This window comes from Lissotriton helveticus, chromosome 1_1, assembly GCF_964261635.1.
Source record: "Lissotriton helveticus chromosome 1_1, aLisHel1.1, whole genome shotgun sequence".
NCBI lineage: Eukaryota > Metazoa > Chordata > Amphibia > Caudata > Salamandridae > Lissotriton > Lissotriton helveticus.
This window is the reverse complement of record NC_136057.1, coordinates 217,156,734-217,180,848: the sequence shown is the minus strand read 5'-3', so window position 1 is coordinate 217,180,848 and position 24,115 is coordinate 217,156,734. Positions and strand designations below refer to the sequence as shown.

At 37.2% G+C, this 24,115-nt stretch overlaps 27 non-coding genes across 27 annotated transcripts; all 27 read left to right on the top strand.

Annotated features, from left to right (window-relative positions):
* The first annotated feature begins 57 nt into the window (after positions 1 to 57).
* Positions 58 to 130, top strand: TRNAK-UUU (transfer RNA lysine (anticodon UUU)). Its single transcript has one exon. It is a non-coding gene; the product is annotated as a tRNA-Lys (tRNA).
* Positions 131 to 1,130: 1,000 nt separating this feature from the next.
* TRNAK-UUU (transfer RNA lysine (anticodon UUU)) lies at positions 1,131 to 1,203 on the top strand. Its single transcript has one exon. It is a non-coding gene; the product is annotated as a tRNA-Lys (tRNA).
* A 327-nt stretch (positions 1,204 to 1,530) lies between these two features.
* On the top strand, positions 1,531 to 1,621 carry TRNAR-UCU (transfer RNA arginine (anticodon UCU)). The gene is given in 2 exon segments: positions 1,531 to 1,567; positions 1,586 to 1,621. It is a non-coding gene; the product is annotated as a tRNA-Arg (tRNA).
* Positions 1,622 to 3,139: 1,518 nt separating this feature from the next.
* On the top strand, positions 3,140 to 3,212 carry TRNAK-UUU (transfer RNA lysine (anticodon UUU)). Its single transcript has one exon. It is a non-coding gene; the product is annotated as a tRNA-Lys (tRNA).
* A 327-nt stretch (positions 3,213 to 3,539) lies between these two features.
* On the top strand, positions 3,540 to 3,630 carry TRNAR-UCU (transfer RNA arginine (anticodon UCU)). Its single transcript is given in 2 exon segments — positions 3,540 to 3,576; positions 3,595 to 3,630. It is a non-coding gene; the product is annotated as a tRNA-Arg (tRNA).
* A 1,517-nt stretch (positions 3,631 to 5,147) lies between these two features.
* On the top strand, positions 5,148 to 5,220 carry TRNAK-UUU (transfer RNA lysine (anticodon UUU)). Its single transcript has one exon. It is a non-coding gene; the product is annotated as a tRNA-Lys (tRNA).
* A 327-nt stretch (positions 5,221 to 5,547) lies between these two features.
* TRNAR-UCU (transfer RNA arginine (anticodon UCU)) lies at positions 5,548 to 5,638 on the top strand. Its single transcript is given in 2 exon segments — positions 5,548 to 5,584; positions 5,603 to 5,638. It is a non-coding gene; the product is annotated as a tRNA-Arg (tRNA).
* A 1,518-nt stretch (positions 5,639 to 7,156) lies between these two features.
* TRNAK-UUU (transfer RNA lysine (anticodon UUU)) lies at positions 7,157 to 7,229 on the top strand. Its single transcript has one exon. It is a non-coding gene; the product is annotated as a tRNA-Lys (tRNA).
* A 328-nt stretch (positions 7,230 to 7,557) lies between these two features.
* On the top strand, positions 7,558 to 7,648 carry TRNAR-UCU (transfer RNA arginine (anticodon UCU)). Its single transcript is given in 2 exon segments — positions 7,558 to 7,594; positions 7,613 to 7,648. It is a non-coding gene; the product is annotated as a tRNA-Arg (tRNA).
* Positions 7,649 to 9,166: 1,518 nt separating this feature from the next.
* On the top strand, positions 9,167 to 9,239 carry TRNAK-UUU (transfer RNA lysine (anticodon UUU)). Its single transcript has one exon. It is a non-coding gene; the product is annotated as a tRNA-Lys (tRNA).
* Positions 9,240 to 9,566: 327 nt separating this feature from the next.
* TRNAR-UCU (transfer RNA arginine (anticodon UCU)) lies at positions 9,567 to 9,657 on the top strand. The gene is given in 2 exon segments: positions 9,567 to 9,603; positions 9,622 to 9,657. It is a non-coding gene; the product is annotated as a tRNA-Arg (tRNA).
* A 445-nt stretch (positions 9,658 to 10,102) lies between these two features.
* Positions 10,103 to 10,175, top strand: TRNAK-UUU (transfer RNA lysine (anticodon UUU)). Its single transcript has one exon. It is a non-coding gene; the product is annotated as a tRNA-Lys (tRNA).
* Positions 10,176 to 11,175: 1,000 nt separating this feature from the next.
* Positions 11,176 to 11,248, top strand: TRNAK-UUU (transfer RNA lysine (anticodon UUU)). Its single transcript has one exon. It is a non-coding gene; the product is annotated as a tRNA-Lys (tRNA).
* Positions 11,249 to 11,575: 327 nt separating this feature from the next.
* TRNAR-UCU (transfer RNA arginine (anticodon UCU)) lies at positions 11,576 to 11,666 on the top strand. Its single transcript is given in 2 exon segments — positions 11,576 to 11,612; positions 11,631 to 11,666. It is a non-coding gene; the product is annotated as a tRNA-Arg (tRNA).
* Positions 11,667 to 13,184: 1,518 nt separating this feature from the next.
* TRNAK-UUU (transfer RNA lysine (anticodon UUU)) lies at positions 13,185 to 13,257 on the top strand. Its single transcript has one exon. It is a non-coding gene; the product is annotated as a tRNA-Lys (tRNA).
* A 327-nt stretch (positions 13,258 to 13,584) lies between these two features.
* Positions 13,585 to 13,675, top strand: TRNAR-UCU (transfer RNA arginine (anticodon UCU)). Its single transcript is given in 2 exon segments — positions 13,585 to 13,621; positions 13,640 to 13,675. It is a non-coding gene; the product is annotated as a tRNA-Arg (tRNA).
* Positions 13,676 to 14,120: 445 nt separating this feature from the next.
* On the top strand, positions 14,121 to 14,193 carry TRNAK-UUU (transfer RNA lysine (anticodon UUU)). Its single transcript has one exon. It is a non-coding gene; the product is annotated as a tRNA-Lys (tRNA).
* Positions 14,194 to 15,593: 1,400 nt separating this feature from the next.
* On the top strand, positions 15,594 to 15,684 carry TRNAR-UCU (transfer RNA arginine (anticodon UCU)). Its single transcript is given in 2 exon segments — positions 15,594 to 15,630; positions 15,649 to 15,684. It is a non-coding gene; the product is annotated as a tRNA-Arg (tRNA).
* A 1,518-nt stretch (positions 15,685 to 17,202) lies between these two features.
* Positions 17,203 to 17,275, top strand: TRNAK-UUU (transfer RNA lysine (anticodon UUU)). Its single transcript has one exon. It is a non-coding gene; the product is annotated as a tRNA-Lys (tRNA).
* A 327-nt stretch (positions 17,276 to 17,602) lies between these two features.
* Positions 17,603 to 17,693, top strand: TRNAR-UCU (transfer RNA arginine (anticodon UCU)). The gene is given in 2 exon segments: positions 17,603 to 17,639; positions 17,658 to 17,693. It is a non-coding gene; the product is annotated as a tRNA-Arg (tRNA).
* Positions 17,694 to 19,611: 1,918 nt separating this feature from the next.
* On the top strand, positions 19,612 to 19,702 carry TRNAR-UCU (transfer RNA arginine (anticodon UCU)). Its single transcript is given in 2 exon segments — positions 19,612 to 19,648; positions 19,667 to 19,702. It is a non-coding gene; the product is annotated as a tRNA-Arg (tRNA).
* A 445-nt stretch (positions 19,703 to 20,147) lies between these two features.
* On the top strand, positions 20,148 to 20,220 carry TRNAK-UUU (transfer RNA lysine (anticodon UUU)). Its single transcript has one exon. It is a non-coding gene; the product is annotated as a tRNA-Lys (tRNA).
* Positions 20,221 to 21,220: 1,000 nt separating this feature from the next.
* TRNAK-UUU (transfer RNA lysine (anticodon UUU)) lies at positions 21,221 to 21,293 on the top strand. Its single transcript has one exon. It is a non-coding gene; the product is annotated as a tRNA-Lys (tRNA).
* Positions 21,294 to 21,620: 327 nt separating this feature from the next.
* TRNAR-UCU (transfer RNA arginine (anticodon UCU)) lies at positions 21,621 to 21,711 on the top strand. Its single transcript is given in 2 exon segments — positions 21,621 to 21,657; positions 21,676 to 21,711. It is a non-coding gene; the product is annotated as a tRNA-Arg (tRNA).
* Positions 21,712 to 22,156: 445 nt separating this feature from the next.
* Positions 22,157 to 22,229, top strand: TRNAK-UUU (transfer RNA lysine (anticodon UUU)). The gene has a single exon. It is a non-coding gene; the product is annotated as a tRNA-Lys (tRNA).
* A 1,000-nt stretch (positions 22,230 to 23,229) lies between these two features.
* TRNAK-UUU (transfer RNA lysine (anticodon UUU)) lies at positions 23,230 to 23,302 on the top strand. Its single transcript has one exon. It is a non-coding gene; the product is annotated as a tRNA-Lys (tRNA).
* Positions 23,303 to 23,629: 327 nt separating this feature from the next.
* On the top strand, positions 23,630 to 23,720 carry TRNAR-UCU (transfer RNA arginine (anticodon UCU)). The gene is given in 2 exon segments: positions 23,630 to 23,666; positions 23,685 to 23,720. It is a non-coding gene; the product is annotated as a tRNA-Arg (tRNA).
* The last annotated feature ends 395 nt before the right edge of the window (positions 23,721 to 24,115 follow it).

The following is a 24,115-nucleotide window of genomic DNA, read 5'->3' as shown; positions in this document are numbered from 1 at the left end:
CATAGTTGGGACACTTCCAAATGTTGATAAGGTCATTTTGTGGAGCGCCCTCTCCGAGCCTGGATAGCTCAGTCGGGAGAGCATCAGACTTTTAATCTGAGGGCCCAGGGTTCAAGTCCCTGTTCAGGCGGCTTGGTTAAAGAAAAGGTATATCAATTGCATACTCTTTTCAGGATCCAATGAATGGGGAGTCCTATTAGAGATGTTTCAAAAAAGTCTTAATCAAGTCATTACATACCCATCTGTCTTCTACATTCTTTGACAAGGGTTAAGAAGACTTACCCAAACTGTATCATGTAGTTTGTTGATTATCTTTTACCCAATTCAATGTTCAAAATGTAAGGTAGTGTCCGATTAACTTGATAAAGTTGGTCAACAGCTGATAGGTCATCTTTTTATTTGTGAATCTCTGATCACCGTGTTGAATCAGGTCGGATCTCTAGTGCAATGGATAGCGGCTTGGAGTCCTAGACGAATGTAGCAAAAGCATTCAAAGGCTTTGTGTTCAAACACCAGCTGGGTCAATTTTATCCCTCCTCTTATTTTATAACTAATTGAAACAGTAACAAGCAATGCCTACGTCTGCATCACCAGAAACATTTACCAAAATGGCAGTGAAAGAAAGTCTACTTAAACAGAGACTGTTTGCTTTGAAAACATTGCATAATCTATGCCCAAGAGGAAGTTCCCAAAGAAACTGCTGAAAATGTATGTAATTTAGTAGGTAGTAATAGTATTTGGCACTTTATTGATTTCACAAGGTCATTTTAGACACATGATTTCTAAGTCAGCCGAAAATGAGATAGTACAAATTTCAGGATTTAAAATGGATTACGTGTGCTGCTGAAATTTCAAATGCTTAACACCTTCAATGCTACAGGAGATTTTCCTCCTGTGCTGAATGATCTGTAAATCCATTGTTCATGACGAGCTCAGCTCGTCATAAGCACACGACAAGTGTACTGCACGACGAGCTGAGCTCGTCATGAGCATGGAAGGGGTTAAAACATCAATTTGTTATTAAACTCTACAAATTTGATTGCTAATGTATGTAACCATATTAATACACAGAGTGTAGGTCAGTGTACGTCCACATTTGTTTAGCTGTTTTTAAGACAGAGTATAGCAGAGCCTGGATAGCTCAGTCGGTAGAGCATCAGACTTTTAATCTGAGGAACCAGGGTTCAAGTCCCTGTTCAGGCGGGTGCTTCCTTTAAAGAAAAATTACTCTAATTGGATGCTCTTTTTGTGTTCCCCTGCATGACGAATAAGATATTCCATTACTAAAATTGCAAAAACGTCTTTCATGGAGTTGTGAAATGCACATCTGCCTCATATATCATGTGCCATTTGACTAAACTTAAGTCGTACGTAGATTTACCTAAGGTATCATGTAACTTGAGACGGTGAATATAATTTCCCCAATTCAATATTCAAAATAAATCCATGGTTATAGTATCAAATGAACTTTATAAAGCTGATCAACATTATTTCATTTCAGAATATCTCTGCACCTCATCAGAGCGTATTGGCTCTGTGGCGCAATGGATAGCGCATTGGACTTCTAGGTGAATGTAAAAAAGATATTCAAAGGTTGTGGGTTCGAATCCCACCAGAGTCAGTTTTATCCCTATTTATTTCATAACTGTTTAAAAGAGTAATAAACAGTGCATGCATGCTTCTGCTTCACCAAAAAGGGCAGTGAAAGGAAGTCTATTTTAAATAGATACTATTCAAGTTACGCAATCTTTGCAGAAGAGGAAATTGGCAGCTGTACTTATGAAAATGTAATTTACTCAGAAGTAAGATTTTGGGCCCTTCCTTAATTTTACAATGTCAATAAAAACATATGAATTCTAAGTCAGCAAAAAAAATGAGATAGTAGCAATTTCAGGACTTACAATAAGGTTAAATTTACTGAAGAGATTTCAAATGCTTGAAGTACCAATTCATTATTATATTCCGCGTATTCAGTACTTAATACCGGCAACCATCTTAAGAAACGTAGTGATAGTTGGGACACTTCCAAATGTTGATAAGGTCATTTTGTGGAGTGACCTGTCTGAGCCTGGGTAGCTCAGTCGGGAGAGCATCAGACTTTTAATCTGAGGGCCCAGGGTTCAAGTCCCTGTTCAGGCGGCTTGGTTAAAGAAAAGGTATATCAATTGCATACTCTTTTCAGGATCCAATGAATGGGGAGTCCTATTAGAGATGTTTCAAAAAAGTCTTAATCAAGTCATTACATACCCATCTGTCTTCTACATTCTTTGACAAGGGTTAAGAAGACTTACCCAAACTGTATCATGTAGTTTGTTGATTATCTTTTACCCAATTCAATGTTCAAAATGTAAGGTAGTGTCCGATTAACTTGATAAAGTTGGTCAACAGCTGATAGGTCATCTTTTTATTTGTGAATCTCTGATCACCGTGTTGAATCAGGTCGGATCTCTAGTGCAATGGATAGCGGCTTGGAGTCCTAGACGAATGTAGCAAAAGCATTCAAAGGCTTTGTGTTCAAACACCAGCTGGGTCAATTTTATCCCTCCTCTTATTTTATAACTAATTGAAACAGTAACAAGCAATGCCTACGTCTGCATCACCAGAAACATTTACCAAAATGGCAGTGAAAGAAAGTCTACTTAAACAGAGACTGTTTGCTTTGAAAACATTGCATAATCTATGCCCAAGAGGAAGTTCCCAAAGAAACTGCTGAAAATGTATGTAATTTAGTAGGTAGTAATAGTATTTGGCACTTTATTGATTTCACAAGGTCATTTTAGACACATGATTTCTAAGTCAGCCGAAAATGAGATAGTACAAATTTCAGGATTTAAAATGGATTACGTGTGCTGCTGAAATTTCAAATGCTTAACACCTTCAATGCTACAGGAGATTTTCCTCCTGTGCTGAATGATCTGTAAATCCATTGTTCATGACGAGCTCAGCTCGTCATAAGCACACGACAAGTGTACTGCACGACGAGCTGAGCTCGTCATGAGCATGGAAGGGGTTAAAACATCAATTTGTTATTAAACTCTACAATTTTGATTGCTAATATATGTAACCATATTAATACACAGAGTGTAGGTCAGTGTACGTCCACATTTGTTTAGCTGATTTTAAGACAGAGTATAGCAGAGCCTGGATAGCTCAGTCGGTAGAGCATCAGACTTTTAATCTGAGGGTCCAGGGTTCAAGTCCCTGTTCAGGCGGGTGCTTCCTTTAAAGAAAAATTACTCTAATTGGATGCTCTTTTTGTGTTCCCCTGCATGACGAATAAGATATTCCATTACTAAAATTGCAAAAACGTCTTTCATGGAGTTGTGAAATGCACATCTGCCTCATATATCATGTGCCATTTGACTAAACTTAAGTCGTACGTAGATTTACCTAAGGTATCATGTAACTTGAGACGGTGAATATAATTTCCCCAATTCAATATTCAAAATAAATCCATGGTTATAGTATCAAATGAACTTTATAAAGCTGATCAACATTATTTCATTTCAGAATATCTCTGCACCTCATCAGAGTGTATTGGCTCTGTGGCGCAATGGATAGCGCATTGGACTTCTAGGTGAATGTAAAAAAGATATTCAAAGGTTGTGGGTTCGAATCCCACCAGAGTCAGTTTTATCCCTATTTATTTCATAACTGTTTAAAAGAGTAATAAACAGTGCATGCAAATTCTGCTTCACCAAAAAGGGCAGTGAAAGGAAGTCTATTTTAAATAGATACTATTCAAGTTACGCAATCTTTGCAGAAGAGGAAATTGGCAGCTGTACTTATGAAAATGTAATTTACTCAGAAGTAAGATTTTGGGCCCTTCCTTAATTTTACAATGTCAATAAAAACATATGAATTCTAAGTCAGCAAAAAAAATGAGATAGTAGCAATTTCAGGACTTACAATAAGGTTAAATTTACTGAAGAGATTTCAAATGCTTGAAGTACCAATTCATTATTATATTCCGCGTATTCAGTACTTAATACCGGCAACCATCTTAAGAAACGTAGTGATAGTTGGGACACTTCCAAATGTTGATAAGGTCATTTTGTGGAGTGACCTGTCCGAGCCTGGGTAGCTCAGTCGGGAGAGCATCAGACTTTTAATCTGAGGGCCCAGGGTTCAAGTCCCTGTTCAGGCCGCTTGGTTAAAGAAAAGGTATATCAATTGCATACTCTTTTCAGGATCCAATGAATGGGGAGTCCTATTAGAGATGTTTCAAAAAAGTCTTAATCAAGTCATTACATACCCATCTGTCTTCTACATTCTTTGACAAGGGTTAAGAAGACTTACCCAAACTGTATCATGTAGTTTGTTGATTATCTTTTACCCAATTCAATGTTCAAAATGTAAGGTAGTGTCCGATTAACTTGATAAAGTTGGTCAACAGCTGATAGGTCATCTTTTTATTTGTGAATCTCTGATCACCGTGTTGAATCAGGTCGGATCTCTAGTGCAATGGATAGCGGCTTGGAGTCCTAGACGAATGTAGCAAAAGCATTCAAAGGCTTTGTGTTCAAACACCAGCTGGGTCAATTTTATCCCTCCTCTTATTTTATAACTAATTGAAACAGTAACAAGCAATGCCTACGTCTGCATCACCAGAAACATTTACCAAAATGGCAGTGAAAGAAAGTCTACTTAAACAGAGACTGTTTGCTTTGAAAACATTGCATAATCTATGCCCAAGAGGAAGTTCCCAAAGAAACTGCTGAAAATGTATGTAATTTAGTAGGTAGTAATAGTATTTGGCACTTTATTGATTTCACAAGGTCATTTTAGACACATGATTTCTAAGTCAGCCGAAAATGAGATAGTACAAATTTCAGGATTTAAAATGGATTACGTGTGCTGCTGAAATTTCAAATGCTTAACACCTTCAATGCTACAGGAGATTTTCCTCCTGTGCTGAATGATCTGTAAATCCATTGTTCATGACGAGCTCAGCTCGTCATAAGCACACGACAAGTGTACTGCACGACGAGCTGAGCTCGTCATGAGCATGGAAGGGGTTAAAACATCAATTTGTTATTAAACTCTACAATTTTGATTGCTAATATATGTAACCATATTAATACACAGAGTGTAGGTCAGTGTACGTCCACATTTGTTTAGCTGATTTTAAGACAGAGTATAGCAGAGCCTGGATAGCTCAGTCGGTAGAGCATCAGACTTTTAATCTGAGGGTCCAGGGTTCAAGTCCCTGTTCAGGCGGGTGCTTCCTTTAAAGAAAAATTACTCTAATTGGATGCTCTTTTTGTGTTCCCCTGCATGACGAATAAGATATTCCATTACTAAAATTGCAAAAACGTCTTTCATGGAGTTGTGAAATGCACATCTGCCTCATATATCATGTGCCATTTGACTAAACTTAAGTCGTACGTAGATTTACCTAAGGTATCATGTAACTTGAGACGGTGAATATAATTTCCCCAATTCAATATTCAAAATAAATCCATGGTTATAGTATCAAATGAACTTTATAAAGCTGATCAACATTATTTCATTTCAGAATATCTCTGCACCTCATCAGAGTGTATTGGCTCTGTGGCGCAATGGATAGCGCATTGGACTTCTAGGTGAATGTAAAAAAGATATTCAAAGGTTGTGGGTTCGAATCCCACCAGAGTCAGTTTTATCCCTATTTATTTCATAACTGTTTAAAAGAGTAATAAACAGTGCATGCATGCTTCTGCTTCACCAAAAAGGGCAGTGAAAGGAAGTCTATTTTAAATAGATACTATTCAAGTTACGCAATCTTTGCAGAAGAGGAAATTGGCAGCTGTACTTATGAAAATGTAATTTACTCAGAAGTAAGATTTTGGGCCCTTCCTTAATTTTACAATGTCAATAAAAACATATGAATTCTAAGTCAGCAAAAAAAATGAGATAGTAGCAATTTCAGGACTTACAATAAGGTTAAATTTACTGAAGAGATTTCAAATGCTTGAAGTACCAATTCATTATTATATTCCGCGTATTCAGTACTTAATACCGGCAACCATCTTAAGAAACGTAGTGATAGTTGGGACACTTCCAAATGTTGATAAGGTCATTTTGTGGAGTGACCTGTCCGAGCCTGGGTAGCTCAGTCGGGAGAGCATCAGACTTTTAATCTGAGGGCCCAGGGTTCAAGTCCCTGTTCAGGCCGCTTGGTTAAAGAAAAGGTATATCAATTGCATACTCTTTTCAGGATCCAATGAATGGGGAGTCCTATTAGAGATGTTTCAAAAAAGTCTTAATCAAGTCATTACATACCCATCTGTCTTCTACATTCTTTGACAAGGGTTAAGAAGACTTACCCAAACTGTATCATGTAGTTTGTTGATTATCTTTTACCCAATTCAATGTTCAAAATGTAAGGTAGTGTCCGATTAACTTGATAAAGTTGGTCAACAGCTGATAGGTCATCTTTTTATTTGTGAATCTCTGATCACCGTGTTGAATCAGGTCGGATCTCTAGTGCAATGGATAGCGGCTTGGAGTCCTAGACGAATGTAGCAAAAGCATTCAAAGGCTTTGTGTTCAAACACCAGCTGGGTCAATTTTATCCCTCCTCTTATTTTATAACTAATTGAAACAGTAACAAGCAATGCCTACGTCTGCATCACCAGAAACATTTACCAAAATGGCAGTGAAAGAAAGTCTACTTAAACAGAGACTGTTTGCTTTGAAAACATTGCATAATCTATGCCCAAGAGGAAGTTCCCAAAGAAACTGCTGAAAATGTATGTAATTTAGTAGGTAGTAATAGTATTTGGCATTTTATTGATTTCACAAGGTCATTTTAGACACATGATTTCTAAGTCAGCCGAAAATGAGATAGTACAAATTTCAGGATTTAAAATGGATTACGTGTGCTGCTGAAATTTCAAATGCTTAACACCTTCAATGCTACAGGAGATTTTCCTCCTGTGCTGAATGATCTGTAAATCCATTGTTCATGACGAGCTCAGCTCGTCATAAGCACACGACAAGTGTACTGCACGACGAGCTGAGCTCGTCATGAGCATGGAAGGGGTTAAAACATCAATTTGTTATTAAACTCTACAATTTTGATTGCTAATATATGTAACCATATTAATACACAGAGTGTAGGTCAGTGTACGTCCAAATTTGTTTAGCTGATTTTAAGACAGAGTATAGCAGAGCCTGGATAGCTCAGTCGGTAGAGCATCAGACTTTTAATCTGAGGGTCCAGGGTTCAAGTCCCTGTTCAGGCGGGTGCTTCCTTTAAAGAAAAATTACTCTAATTGGATGCTCTTTTTGTGTTCCCCTGCATGACGAATAAGATATTCCATTACTAAAATTGCAAAAAACGTCTTTCATGGAGTTGTGAAATGCACATCTGCCTCATATATCATGTGCCATTTGACTAAACTTAAGTCGTACGTAGATTTACCTAAGGTATCATGTAACTTGAGACGGTGAATATAATTTCCCCAATTCAATATTCAAAATAAATCCATGGTTATAGTATCAAATGAACTTTATAAAGCTGATCAACATTATTTCATTTCAGAATATCTCTGCACCTCATCAGAGCGTATTGGCTCTGTGGCGCAATGGATAGCGCATTGGACTTCTAGGTGAATGTAAAAAAGATATTCAAAGGTTGTGGGTTCGAATCCCACCAGAGTCAGTTTTATCCCTATTTATTTCATAACTGTTTAAAAGAGTAATAAACAGTGCATGCATGCTTCTTCTTCACCAAAAAGGGCAGTGAAAGGAAGTCTATTTTAAATAGATACTATTCAAGTTACGCAATCTTTGCAGAAGAGGAAATTGGCAGCTGTACTTATGAAAATGTAATTTACTCAGAAGTAAGATTTTGGGCCCTTCCTTAATTTTACAATGTCAATAAAAACATATGAATTCTAAGTCAGCAAAAAAAATGAGCTAGTAGCAATTTCAGGACTTACAATAAGGTTAAATTTACTGAAGAGATTTCAAATGCTTGAAGTACCAATTCATTATTATATTCCGCGTATTCAGTACTTAATACCGGCAACCATCTTAAGAAACGTAGTGATAGTTGGGACACTTCCAAATGTTGATAAGGTCATTTTGTGGAGTGACCTGTCCGAGCCTGGGTAGCTCAGTCGGGAGAGCATCAGACTTTTAATCTGAGGGCCCAGGGTTCAAGTCCCTGTTCAGGCGGCTTGGTTAAAGAAAAGGTATATCAATTGCATACTCTTTTCAGGATCCAATGAATGGGGAGTCCTATTAGAGATGTTTCAAAAAAGTCTTAATCAAGTCATTACATACCCATCTGTCTTCTACATTCTTTGACAAGGGTTAAGAAGACTTACCCAAACTGTATCATGTAGTTTGTTGATTATCTTTTACCCAATTCAATGTTCAAAATGTAAGGTAGTGTCCGATTAACTTGATAAAGTTGGTCAACAGCTGATAGGTCATCTTTTTATTTGTGAATCTCTGATCACCGTGTTGAATCAGGTCGGATCTCTAGTGCAATGGATAGCGGCTTGGAGTCCTAGACGAATGTAGCAAAAGCATTCAAAGGCTTTGTGTTCAAACACCAGCTGGGTCAATTTTATCCCTCCTCTTATTTTATAACTAATTGAAACAGTAACAAGCAATGCCTACGTCTGCATCACCAGAAACATTTACCAAAATGGCAGTGAAAGAAAGTCTACTTAAACAGAGACTGTTTGCTTTGAAAACATTGCATAATCTATGCCCAAGAGGAAGTTCCCAAAGAAACTGCTGAAAATGTATGTAATTTAGTAGGTAGTAATAGTATTTGGCACTTTATTGATTTCACAAGGTCATTTTAGACACATGATTTCTAAGTCAGCCGAAAATGAGATAGTACAAATTTCAGGATTTAAAATGGATTACGTGTGCTGCTGAAATTTCAAATGCTTAACACCTTCAATGCTACAGGAGATTTTCCTCCTGTGCTGAATGATCTGTAAATCCATTGTTCATGACGAGCTGAGCTCGTCATAAGCACACGACAAGTGTACTGCACGACGAGCTGAGCTCGTCATGAGCATGGAAGGGGTTAAAACATCAATTTGTTATTAAACTCTACAAATTTGATTGCTAATATATGTAACCATATTAATACACAGAGTGTAGGTCAGTGTACGTCCACATTTGTTTAGCTGATTTTAAGACAGAGTATAGCAGAGCCTGGATAGCTCAGTCGGTAGAGCATCAGACTTTTAATCTGAGGGTCCAGGGTTCAAGTCCCTGTTCAGGCGGTTGCTTCCTTTAAAGAAAAATTACTCTAATTGGATGCTCTTTTTGTGTTCCCCTGCATGACGAATAAGATATTCCATTACTAAAATGGCAAAAACGTCTTTCATGGAGTTGTGAAATGCACATCTGCCTCATATATCATGTGCCTTTTGCCTAAACTTAAGTCGTACGTAGACTTACCTAAGGTATCATGTAACTTGAGACGGTGAATATAATTTCCCCAATTCAATATTCAAAATAAATCCATGGTTATAGTATCAAATGAACTTTATAAAGCTGATCAACATTATTTCATTTCAGAATATCTCTGCACCTCATCAGAGTGTATTGGCTCTGTGGCGCAATGGATAGCGCATTGGACTTCTAGGTGAATGTAAAAAAGATATTCAAAGGTTGTGGGTTCGAATCCCACCAGAGTCAGTTTTATCCCTATTTATTTCATAACTGTTTAAAAGAGTAATAAACAGTGCATGCATGCTTCTGCTTCACCAAAAAGGGCAGTGAAAGGAAGTCTATTTTAAATAGATACTATTCAAGTTACGCAATCTTTGCAGAAGAGGAAATTGGCAGCTGTACTTATGAAAATGTAATTTACTCAGAAGTAAGATTTTGGGCCCTTCCTTAATTTTACAATGTCAATAAAAACATATGAATTCTAAGTCAGCAAAAAAAATGAGATAGTAGCAATTTCAGGACTTACAATAAGGTTAAATTTACTGAAGAGATTTCAAATGCTTGAAGTACCAATTCATTATTATATTCCGCGTATTCAGTACTTAATACCGGCAACCATCTTAAGAAACGTAGTGATAGTTGGGACACTTCCAAATGTTGATACGGTCATTTTGTGGAGCGCCCTCTCCGAGCCTGGATAGCTCAGTCGGGAGAGCATCAGACTTTTAATCTGAGGGCCCAGGGTTCAAGTCCCTGTTCAGGCGGCTTGGTTAAAGAAAAGGTATATCAATTGCATACTCTTTTCAGGATCCAATGAATGGGGAGTCCTATTAGAGATGTTTCAAAAAAGTCTTAATCAAGTCATTACATACCCATCTGTCTTCTACATTCTTTGACAAGGGTTAAGAAGACTTACCCAAACTGTATCATGTAGTTTGTTGATTATCTTTTACCCAATTCAATGTTCAAAATGTAAGGTAGTGTCCGATTAACTTGATAAAGTTGGTCAACAGCTGATAGGTCATCTTTTTATTTGTGAATCTCTGATCACCATGTTGAATCAGGTCGGATCTCTAGTGCAATGGATAGCGGCTTGGAGTCCTAGACGAATGTAGCAAAAGCATTCAAAGGCTTTGTGTTCAAACACCAGCTGGGTCAATTTTATCCCTCCTCTTATTTTATAACTAATTGAAACAGTAACAAGCAATGCCTGCGTCTGCATCACCAGAAACATTTACCAAAATGGCAGTGAAAGAAAGTCTACTTAAACAGAGACTGTTTGCTTTGAAAACATTGCATAATCTATGCCCAAGAGGAAATTCCCAAAGATACTGCTGAAAATGTATGTAATTTAGTAGGTAGTAATAGTATTTGGCACTTTATTGATTTCACAATGTCATTTTAGACACATGATTTCTAAGTCAGCCGAAAATGAGATAGTACAAATTTCAGGATTTAAAATGGATTACGTGTGCTGCTGAAATTTCAAATGCTTAACACCTTCAATGCTACAGGAGATTTTCCTCCTGTGCTGAATGATCTGTAAATCCATTGTTCATGACGAGCTCAGCTCGTCATAAGCACATGACAAGTGTACTGCACGACGAGCTGAGCTCGTCATGAGCATGGAAGGGGTTAAAACATCAATTTGTTATTAAACTCTACAAATTTGATTGCTAATGTATGTAACCATATTAATACACAGAGTGTAGGTTAGTGTACGTCCACATTTGTTTAGCTGTTTTTAAGACAGAGTATAGCAGAGCCTGGATAGCTCAGTCGGTAGAGCATCAGACTTTTAATCTGAGGAACCAGGGTTCAAGTCCCTGTTCAGGCGGGTGCTTCCTTTAAAGAAAAATTACTCTAATTGGATGCTCTTTTTGTGTTCCCCTGCATGACGAATAAGATATTCCATTACTAAAACTGCAAAAACGTCTTTCATGGAGTTGTGAAATGCACATCTGCCTCATATATCATGTGCCATTTGACTAAACTTAAGTCGTACGTAGATTTACCTAAGGTATCATGTAACTTGAGACGGTGAATATAATTTCCCCAATTCAATATTCAAAATAAATCCATGGTTATAGTATCAAATGAACTTTATAAAGCTGATCAACATTATTTCATTTCAGAATATCTCTGCACCTCATCAGAGCGTATTGGCTCTGTGGCGCAATGGATAGCGCATTGGACTTCTAGGTGAATGTAAAAAAGATATTCAAAGGTTGTGGGTTCGAATCCCACCAGAGTCAGTTTTATCCCTATTTATTTCATAACTGTTTAAAAGAGTAATAAACAGTGCATGCATGCTTCTGCTTCACCAAAAAGGGCAGTGAAAGGAAGTCTATTTTAAATAGATACTATTCAAGTTACGCAATCTTTGCAGAAGAGGAAATTGGCAGCTGTACTTATGAAAATGTAATTTACTCAGAAGTAAGATTTGGGGCCCTTCCTTAATTTTACAATGTCAATAAAAACATATGAATTCTAAGTCAGCAAAAAAAATGAGATAGTAGCAATTTCAGGACTTACAATAAGGTTAAATTTACTGAAGAGATTTCAAATGCTTGAAGTACCAATTCATTATTATATTCCGCGTATTCAGTACTTAATACCGGCAACCATCTTAAGAAACGTAGTGATAGTTGGGACACTTCCAAATGTTGATAAGGTCATTTTGTGGAGTGACCTGTCCGAGCCTGGGTAGCTCAGTCGGGAGAGCATCAGACTTTTAATCTGAGGGCCCAGGGTTCAAGTCCCTGTTCAGGCGGCTTGGTTAAAGAAAAGGTATATCAATTGCATACTCTTTTCAGGATCCAATGAATGGGGAGTCCTATTAGAGATGTTTCAAAAAAGTCTTAATCAAGTCATTACATACCCATCTGTCTTCTACATTCTTTGACAAGGGTTAAGAAGACTTACCCAAACTGTATCATGTAGTTTGTTGATTATCTTTTACCCAATTCAATGTTCAAAATGTAAGGTAGTGTCCGATTAACTTGATAAAGTTGGGCAACAGCTGATAGGTCATCTTTTTATTTGTGAATCTCTGATCACCGTGTTGAATCAGGTCGGATCTCTAGTGCAATGGATAGCGGCTTGGAGTCCTAGACGAATGTAGCAAAAGCATTCAAAGGCTTTGTGTTCAAACACCAGCTGGGTCAATTTTATCCCTCCTCTTATTTTATAACTAATTGAAACAGTAACAAGCAATGCCTACGTCTGCATCACCAGAAACATTTACCAAAATGGCAGTGAAAGAAAGTCTACTTAAACAGAGACTGTTTGCTTTGAAAACATTGCATAATCTATGCCCAAGAGGAAGTTCCCAAAGAAACTGCTGAAAATGTATGTAATTTAGTAGGTAGTAATAGTATTTGGCACTTTATTGATTTCACAAGGTCATTTTAGACACATGATTTCTAAGTCAGCCGAAAATGAGATAGTACAAATTTCAGGATTTAAAATGGATTACGTGTGCTGCTGAAATTTCAAATGCTTAACACCTTCAATGCTACAGGAGATTTTCCTCCTGTGCTGAATGATCTGTAAATCCATTGTTCATGACGAGCTGAGCTCGTCATAAGCACACGACAAGTGTACTGCACGACGAGCTGAGCTCGTCATGAGCATGGAAGGGGTTAAAACATCAATTTGTTATTAAACTCTACAAATTTGATTGCTAATATATGTAACCATATTAATACACAGAGTGTAGGTCAGTGTACGTCCACATTTGTTTAGCTGATTTTAAGACAGAGTATAGCAGAGCCTGGATAGCTCAGTCGGTAGAGCATCAGACTTTTAATCTGAGGGTCCAGGGTTCAAGTCCCTGTTCAGGCGGTTGCTTCCTTTAAAGAAAAATTACTCTAATTGGATGCTCTTTTTGTGTTCCCCTGCATGACGAATAAGATATTCCATTACTAAAATTGCAAAAACGTCTTTCATGGAGTTGTGAAATGCACATCTGCCTCATATATCATGTGCCTTTTGCCTAAACTTAAGTCGTACGTAGACTTACCTAAGGTATCATGTAACTTGAGACGGTGAATATAATTTCCCCAATTCAATATTCAAAATAAATCCATGGTTATAGTATCAAATGAACTTTATAAAGCTGATCAACATTATTTCATTTCAGAATATCTCTGCACCTCATCAGAGTGTATTGGCTCTGTGGCGCAATGGATAGCGCATTGGACTTCTAGGTGAATGTAAAAAAGATATTCAAAGGTTGTGGGTTCGAATCCCACCAGAGTCAGTTTTATCCCTATTTATTTCATAACTGTTTAAAAGAGTAATAAACAGTGCATGCATGCTTCTGCTTCACCAAAAAGGGCAGTGAAAGGAAGTCTATTTTAAATAGATACTATTCAAGTTACGCAATCTTTGCAGAAGAGGAAATTGGCAGCTGTACTTATGAAAATGTAATTTACTCAGAAGTAAGATTTTGGGCCCTTCCTTAATTTTACAATGTCAATAAAAACATATGAATTCTAAGTCAGCAAAAAAAATGAGATAGTAGCAATTTCAGGACTTACAATAAGGTTAAATTTACTGAAGAGATTTCAAATGCTTGAAGTACCAATTCATTATTATATTCCGCGTATTCAGTACTTAATACCGGCAACCATCTTAAGAAACGTAGTCATAGTTGGGACACTTCCAAATGTTGATAAGGTCATTTTGTGGAGCGCCCTCTCCGAGCCTGGATAGCTCAGTCGGGAGAGCATCAGACTTTTAATCTGAGGGCCCAGGGTTCAAGTCCCTGTTCAGGCGGCTTGGTTAAAGAAAAGGTATATCAATTGCATACTCTTTTCAGGATCCAATGAATGGGGAGTCCTATTAGAGATGTTTCAAAAAAGTCTTAATCAAGTCATTACATACCCATCTGTCTTCTACATTCTTTGACAAGGGTTAAGAAGACTTACCCAAACTGTATCATGTAGTTTGTTGATTATCTTTTACCCAATTCAATGTTCAAAATGTAAGGTAGTGTCCGATTAACTTGATAAAGTTGGTCAACAGCTGATAGGTCATCTTTTTATTTGTGAATCTCTGATCACCGTGTTGAATCAGGTCGGATCTCTAGTGCAATGGATAGCGGCTTGGAGTCCTAGACAAATGTAGCAAAAGCATTCAAAGGCTTTGTGTTCAAACACCAGCTGGGTCAATTTTATCCCTCCTCTTATTTTATAACTAATTGAAACAGTAACAAGCAATGCCTGCGTCTGCATCACCAGAAACATTTACCAAAATGGCAGTGAAAGAAAGTCTACTTAAACAGAGACTGTTTGCTTTGAAAACATTGCATAATCTATGCCCAAGAGGAAATTCCCAAAGATACTGCTGAAAATGTATGTAATTTAGTAGGTAGTAATAGTATTTGGCACTTTATTGATTTCACAATGTCATTTTAGACACATGATTTCTAAGTCAGCCGAAAATGAGATAGTACAAATTTCAGGATTTAAAATGGATTACGTGTGCTGCTGAAATTTCAAATGCTTAACACCTTCAATGCTACAGGAGATTTTCCTCCTGTGCTGAATGATCTGTAAATCCATTGTTCATGACGAGCTCAGCTCGTCATAAGCACACGACAAGTGTACTGCACGACGAGCTGAGCTCGTCATGAGCATGGAAGGGGTTAAAACATCAATTTGTTATTAAACTCTACAAATTTGATTGCTAATGTATGTAACCATATTAATACACAGAGTGTAGGTCAGTGTACGTCCACATTTGTTTAGCTGTTTTTAAGACAGAGTATAGCAGAGCCTGGATAGCTCAGTCGGTAGAGCATCAGACATTTAATCTGAGGAACCAGGGTTCAAGTCCCTGTTCAGGCGGGTGCTTCCTTTAAAGAAAAATTACTCTAATTGGATGCTCTTTTTGTGTTCCCCTGCATGACGAATAAGATATTCCATTACTAAAATTGCAAAAACGTCTTTCATGGAGTTGTGAAATGCACATCTGCCTCATATATCATGTGCCATTTGACTAAACTTAAGTCGTACGTAGATTTACCTAAGGTATCATGTAACTTGAGACGGTGAATATAATTTCCCCAATTCAATATTCAAAATAAATCCATGGTTATAGTATCAAATGAACTTTATAAAGCTGATCAACATTATTTCATTTCAGAATATCTCTGCACCTCATCAGAGCGTATTGGCTCTGTGGCGCAATGGATAGCGCATTGGACTTCTAGGTGAATGTAAACAAGATATTCAAAGGTTGTGGGTTCGAATCCCACCAGAGTCAGTTTTATCCCTATTTATTTCATAACTGTTTAAAAGAGTAATAAACAGTGCATGCATGCTTCTGCTTCACCAAAAAGGGCAGTGAAAGGAAGTCTATTTTAAATAGATACTATTCAAGTTACGCAATCTTTGCAGAAGAGGAAATTGGCAGCTGTACTTATGAAAATGTAATTTACTCAGAAGTAAGATTTTGGGCCCTTCCTTAATTTTACAATGTCAATAAAAACATATGAATTCTAAGTCAGCAAAAAAAATGAGATAGTAGCAATTTCAGGACTTACAATAAGGTTAAATTTACTGAAGAGATTTCAAATGCTTGAAGTACCAATTCATTATTATATTCCGCGTATTCAGTACTTAATACCGGCAACCATCTTAAGAAACGTAGTGATAGTTGGGACACTTCCAAATGTTGATAAGGTCATTTTGTGGAGCGCCCTCTCCGAGCCTGGATAGCTCAGTCGGGAGAGCATCAGACTTTTAATCTGAGGGCCCAGGGTTCAAGTCCCTGTTCAAGCGGCTTGGTTAAAGAAAAGGTATATCAATTGCATACTCTTTTCAGGATCCAATGAATGGGGAGTCCTATTAGAGATGTTTCAAAAAAGTCTTAATCAAGTCATTACATACCCATCTGTCTTCTACATTCTTTGACAAGGGTTAAGAAGACTTACCCAAACTGTATCATGTAGTTTGTTGATTATCTTTTACCCAATTCAATGTTCAAAATGTAAGGTAGTGTCCGATTAACTTGATAAAGTTGGTCAACAGCTGATAGGTCATCTTTTTATTTGTGAATCTCTGATCACCGTGTTGAATCAGGTCGGATCTCTAGTGCAATGGATAGCGGCTTGGAGTCCTAGACGAATGTAGCAAAAGCATTCAAAGGCTTTGTGTTCAAACACCAGCTGGGTCAATTTTATCCCTCCTCTTATTTTATAACTAATTGAAACAGTAACAAGCAATGCCTGCGTCTGCATCACCAGAAACATTTACCAAAATGGCAGTGAAAGAAAGTCTACTTAAACAGAGACTGTTTGCTTTGAAAACATTGCATAATCTATGCCCAAGAGGAAATTCCCAAAGATACTGCTGAAAATGTATGTAATTTAGTAGGTAGTAATAGTATTTGGCACTTTATTGATTTCACAATGTCATTTTAGACACATGATTTCTAAGTCAGCCGAAAATGAGATAGTACAAATTTCAGGATTTAAAATGGATTACGTGTGCTGCTGAAATTTCAAATGCTTAACACCTTCAATGCTACAGGAGATTTTCCTCCTGTGCTGAATGATCTGTAAATCCATTGTTCATGACGAGCTCAGCTCGTCATAAGCACACGACAAGTGTACTGCACGACGAGCTGAGCTCGTCATGAGCATGGAAGGGGTTAAAACATCAATTTGTTATTAAACTCTACAAATTTGATTGCTAATGTATGTAACCATATTAATACACAGAGTGTAGGTCAGTGTACGTCCACATTTGTTTAGCTGTTTTTAAGACAGAGTATAGCAGAGCCTGGATAGCTCAGTCGGTAGAGCATCAGACTTTTAATCTGAGGAACCAGGGTTCAAGTCCCTGTTCAGGCGGGTGCTTCCTTTAAAGAAAAATTACTCTAATTGGATGCTCTTTTTGTGTTCCCCTGCATGACGAATAAGATATTCCATTACTAAAATTGCAAAAACGTCTTTCATGGAGTTGTAAAATGCACATCTGCCTCATATATCATGTGCCTTTTGCCTAAACTTAAGTCGTACGTAGACTTACCTAAGGTATCATGTAACTTGAGACGGTGAATATAATTTCCCCAATTCAATATTCAAAATAAATCCATGGTTATAGTATCAAATGAACTTTATAAAGCTGATCAACATTATTTCATTTCAGAATATCTCTGCACCTCATCAGAGTGTATTGGCTCTGTGGCGCAATGGATAGCGCATTGGACTTCTAGGTGAATGTAAAAAAGATATTCAAAGGTTGTGGGTTCGAATCCCACCAGAGTCAGTTTTATCCCTATTTATTTCATAACTGTTTAAAAGAGTAATAAACAGTGCATGCATGCTTCTGCTTCACCAAAAAGGGCAGTGAAAGGAAGTCTATTTTAAATAGATACTATTCAAGTTACGCAATCTTTGCAGAAGAGGAAATTGGCAGCTGTACTTATGAAAATGTAATTTACTCAGAAGTAAGATTTTGGGCCCTTCCTTAATTTTACAATGTCAATAAAAACATATGAATTCTAAGTCAGCAAAAAAAATGAGATAGTAGCAATTTCAGGACTTACAATAAGGTTAAATTTACTGAAGAGATTTCAAATGCTTGAAGTACCAATTCATTATTATATTCTGCGTATTCAGTACTTAATACCGGCAACCATCTTAAGAAACGTAGTGATAGTTGGGACACTTCCAAATGTTGATAAGGTCATTTTGTGGAGTGACCTGTCCGAGCCTGGGTAGCTCAGTCGGGAGAGCATCAGACTTTTAATCTGAGGGCCCAGGGTTCAAGTCCCTGTTCAGGCAGCTTGGTTAAAGAAAAGGTATATCAATTGCATACTCTTTTCAGGATCCAATGAATGGGGAGTCCTATTAGAGATGTTTCAAAAAAGTCTTAATCAAGTCATTACATACCCATCTGTCTTCTACATTCTTTGACAAGGGTTAAGAAGACTTACCCAAACTGTATCATGTAGTTTGTTGATTATCTTTTACCCAATTCAATGTTCAAAATGTAAGGTAGTGTCCGATTAACTTGATAAAGTTGGTCAACAGCTGATAGGTCATCTTTTTATTTGTGAATCTCTGATCACCGTGTTGAATCAGGTCGGATCTCTAGTGCAATGGATAGCGGCTTGGAGTCCTAGACGAATGTAGCAAAAGCATTCAAAGGCTTTGTGTTCAAACACCAGCTGGGTCAATTTTATCCCTCCTCTTATTTTATAACTAATTGAAACAGTAACAAGCAATGCCTACGTCTGCATCACCAGAAACATTTACCAAAATGGCAGTGAAAGAAAGTCTACTTAAACAGAGACTGTTTGCTTTGAAAACATTGCATAATCTATGCCCAAGAGGAAGTTCCCAAAGAAACTGCTGAAAATGTATGTAATTTAGTAGGTAGTAATAGTATTTGGCACTTTATTGATTTCACAAGGTCATTTTAGACACATGATTTCTAAGTCAGCCGAAAATGAGATAGTACAAATTTCAGGATTTAAAATGGATTATGTGTGCTGCTGAAATTTCAAATGCTTAACACCTTCAATGCTACAGGAGATTTTCCTCCTGTGCTGAATGATCTGTAAATCCATTGTTCATGACGAGCTCAGCTCGTCATAAGCACACGACAAGTGTACTGCACGAAGAGCTGAGCTCGTCATGAGCATGGAAGGGGTTAAAACATCAATTTGTTATTAAACTCTACAAATTTGATTGCTAATATATGTAACCATATTAATACATAGAGTGTAGGTCAGTGTACGTCCACATTTGTTTAGCTGATTTTAAGACAGAGTATAGCAGAGCCTGGATAGCTCAGTCGGTATCGCATCAGACTTTTAATCTGAGGGTCCAGGGTTCAAGTCCCTGTTCAGGCGGTTGCTTCATTTAAAGAAAAATTACTCTAATTGGATGCTCTTTTTGTGTTCCCCTGCATGACGAATAAGATATTCCATTACTAAAATTGCAAAAACGTCTTTCATGGAGTTGTGAAATGCACATCTGCCTCATATATCATGTGCCTTTTGACTAAACTTAAGTCGTACGTAGACTTACCTAAGGTATCATGTAACTTGAGACGGTGAATATAATTTCCCCAATTCAATATTCAAAATAAATCCATGGTTATAGTATCAAATGAACTTTATAAAGCTGATCAACATTATTTCATTTCAGAATATCTCTGCACCTAATCAGAGCGTATTGGCTCTGTGGCGCAATGGATAGCGCATTGGACTTCTAGGTGAATGTAAAAAGGATATTCAAAGGTTGTGGGTTCGAATCCCACCAGAGTCAGTTTTATCCCTATTTATTTCATAACTGTTTAAAAGAGTAATAAACAGTGCATGCATGCTTCTGCTTCACCAAAAAGGGCAGTGAAAGGAAGTCTATTTTAAATAGATACTATTCAAATTACGCAATCTTTGCAGAAGAGGAAATTGGCAGCTGTACTTATGAAAATGTAATTTACTCAGAAGTAAGATTTTGGGCCCTTCCTTAATTTTACAATGTCAATAAAAACATATGACTTCTAAGTCAGCAAAAAAAATGAGATAGTAGCAATTTCAGGACTTACAATAAGGTTAAATTTACTGAAGAGATTTCAAATTCTTGAAGTGCCAATTCATTATTATATTCCGCGTATTCAGTACTTAATACCGGCAACCATCTTAAGAAACGTAGTGATAGTTGGGACACTTCCAAATGTTGATAAGGTCATTTTGTGGAGCGACCTCTCCGAGCCTGGATAGCTCAGTCGGGAGAGCATCAGACTTTTAATCTGAGGGCCCAGGGTTCAAGTCCCTGTTCAGGCGGCTTGGTTAAAGAAAAGATATATCAATTGCATACTCTTTTCAGGATCCAATGAATGGGGAGTCCTATTAGAGATGTTTCAAAAAAGTCTTAATCAAGTCATTACATACCCATCTGTCTTCTACATTCTTTGACAAGGGTTAAGAAGACTTACCCAAACTGTATCATGTAGTTTGTTGATTATCTTTTACCCAATTCAATGTTCAAAATGTAAGGTAGTGTCCGATTAACTTGATAAAGTTGGTCAACAGCTGATAGGTCATCTTTTTATTTGTGAATCTCTGATCACCGTGTTGAATCAGGTCGGATCTCTAGTGCAATGGATAGCGGCTTGGAGTCCTAGACGAATGTAGCAAAAGCATTCAAAGGCTTTGTGTTCAAACACCAGCTGGGTCAATTTTATCCCTCCTCTTATTTTATAACTAATTGAAACAGTAACAAGCAATGCCTGCGTCTGCATCACCAGAAACATTTACCAAAATGGCAGTGAAAGAAAGTCTACTTAAACAGAGACTGTTTGCTTTGAAAACATTGCATAATCTATGCCCAAGAGGAAGTTCCCAAAGAAACTGCTGAAAATGTATGTAATTTAGTAGGTAGTAATAGTATTTGGCACTTTATTGATTTCACAAGGTCATTTTAGACACATGATTTCTAAGTCAGCCGAAAATGAGATAGTACAAATTTCAGGATTTAAAATGGATTACGTGTGCTGCTGAAATTTCAAATGCTTAACACCTTCAATGCTACAGGAGATTTTCCTCCTGTGCTGAATGATCTGTAAATCCATTGTTCATGACGAGCTGAGCTCGTCATAAGCACACGACAAGTGTACTGCACGACGAGCTGAGCTCGTCATGAGCATGGAAGGGGTTAAAACATCAATTTGTTATTAAACTCTACAAATTTGATTGCTAATATATGTAACCATATTAATACACAGAGTGTAGGTCAGTGTACGTCCACATTTGTTTAGCTGATTTTAAGACAGAGTATAGCAGAGCCTGGATAGCTCAGTCGGTAGAGCATCAGACTTTTAATCTGAGGGTCCAGGGTTCAAGTCCCTGTTCAGGCGGTTGCTTCCTTTAAAGAAAAATTACTCTAATTGGATGCTCTTTTTGTGTTCCCCTGCATGACGAATAAGATATTCCATTACTAAAATTGCAAAAACGTCTTTCATGGAGTTGTGAAATGCACATCTGCCTCATATATCATGTGCCTTTTGCCTAAACTTAAGTCGTACGTAGACTTACCTAAGGTATCATGTAACTTGAGACGGTGAATATAATTTCCCCAATTCAATATTCAAAATAAATCCATGGTTATAGTATCAAATGAACTTTATAAAGCTGATCAACATTATTTCATTTCAGAATATCTCTGCACCTCATCAGAGTGTATTGGCTCTGTGGCGCAATGGATAGCGCATTGGACTTCTAGGTGAATGTAAAAAAGATATTCAAAGGTTGTGGGTTCGAATCCCACCAGAGTCAGTTTTATCCCTATTTATTTCATAACTGTTTAAAAGAGTAATAAACAGTGCATGCATGCTTCTGCTTCACCAAAAAGGGCAGTGAAAGGAAGTCTATTTTAAATAGATACTATTCAAGTTACGCAATGTTTGCAGAAGAGGAAATTGGCAGCTGTACTTATGAAAATGTAATTTACTCAGAAGTAAGATTTTGGGCCCTTCCTTAATTTTACAATGTCAATAAAAACATATGAATTCTAAGTCAGCAAAAAAAATGAGATAGTAGCAATTTCAGGACTTACAATAAGGTTAAATTTACTGAAGAGATTTCAAATGCTTGAAGTACCAATTCATTATTATATTCCGCGTATTCTGTACTTAATACCGGCAACCATCTTAAGAAACGTAGTGATAGTTGGGACACTTCCAAATGTTGATAAGGTCATTTTGTGGAGCGCCCTCTCCGAGCCTGGATAGCTCAGTCGGGAGAGCATCAGACTTTTAATCTGAGGGCCCAGGGTTCAAGTCCCTGTTCAGGCGGCTTGGTTAAAGAAAAGGTATATCAATTGCATACTCTTTTCAGGATCCAATGAATGGGGAGTCCTATTAGAGATGTTTCAAAAAAGTCTTAATCAAGTCATTACATACCCATCTGTCTTCTACATTCTTTGACAAGGGTTAAGAAGACTTACCCAAACTGTATCATGTAGTTTGTTGATTATCTTTTACCCAATTCAATGTTCAAAATGTAAGGTAGTGTCCGATTAACTTGATAAAGTTGGTCAACAGCTGATAGGTCATCTTTTTATTTGTGAATCTCTGATCACCGTGTTGCATCAGGTCGGATCTCTAGTGCAATGGATAGCGGCTTGGAGTCCTAGACGAATGTAGCAAAAGCATTCAAAGGCTTTGTGTTCAAACACCAGCTGGGTCAATTTTATCCCTCCTCTTATTTTATAACTAATTGAAACAGTAACAAGCAATGCCTGCGTCTGCATCACCAGAAACATTTACCAAAATGGCAGTGAAAGAAAGTCTACTTAAACAGAGACTGTTTGCTTTGAAAACATTGCATAATCTATGCCCAAGAGGAAGTTCCCAAAGAAACTGCTGAAAATGTATGTAATTTAGTAGGTAGTAATAGTATTTGGCACTTTATTGATTTCACAAGGTCATTTTAGACACATGATTTCTAAGTCAGCCGAAAATGAGATAGTACAAATTTCAGGATTTAAAATGGATTACGTGTGCTGCTGAAATTTCAAATGCTTAACACCTTCAATGCTACAGGAGATTTTCCTCCTGTGCTGAATGATCTGTAAATCCATTGTTCATGACGAGCTGAGCTCGTCATAAGCACACGACAAGTGTACTGCACGACGAGCTGAGCTCATCATGAGCATGGAAGGGGTTAAAACATCAATTTGTTATTAAACTCTACAAATTTGATTGCTAATATATGTAACCATATTAATACACAGAGTGTAGGTCAGTGTACGTCCACATTTGTTTAGCTGATTTTAAGACAGAGTATAGCAGAGCCTGGATAGCTCAGTCGGTAGAGCATCAGACTTTTAATCTGAGGGTCCAGGGTTCAAGTCCCTGTTCAGGCGGTTGCTTCCTTTAAAGAAAAATTACTCTAATTGGATGCTCTTTTTGTGTTCCCCTGCATGACGAATAAGATATTCCATTACTAAAATTGCAAAAACGTCTTTCATGGAGTTGTGAAATGCACATCTGCCTCATATATCATGTGCCTTTTGCCTAAACTTAAGTCGTACGTAGACTTACCTAAGGTATCATGTAACTTGAGACGGTGAATATAATTTCCCCAATTCAATATTCAAAATAAATCCATGGTTATAGTATCAAATGAACTTTATAAAGCTGATCAACATTATTTCATTTCAGAATATCTCTGCACCTCATCAGAGTGTATTGGCTCTGTGGCGCAATGGATAGCGCATTGGACTTCTAGGTGAATGTAAAAAAGATATTCAAAGGTTGTGGGTTCGAATCCCACCAGAGTCAGTTTTATCCCTATTTATTTCATAACTGTTTAAAAGAGTAATAAACAGTGCATGCATGCTTCTGCTTCACCAAAAAGGGCAGTGAAAGGAAGTCTATTTTAAATAGATACTATTCAAGTTACGCAATCTTTGCAGAAGAGGAAATTGGCAGCTGTACTTATGAAAATGTAATTTACTCAGAAGTAAGATTTTGGGCCCTTCCTTAATTTTACAATGTCAATAAAAACATATGAATTCTAAGTCGGCAAAAAAAATGAGATAGTAGCAATTTCAGGACTTACAATAAGGTTAAATTTACTGAAGAGATTTCAAATGCTTGAAGTACCAATTCATTATTATATTCCGCGTATTCAGTACTTAATACCGGCAACCATCTTAAGAAACGTAGTGATAGTT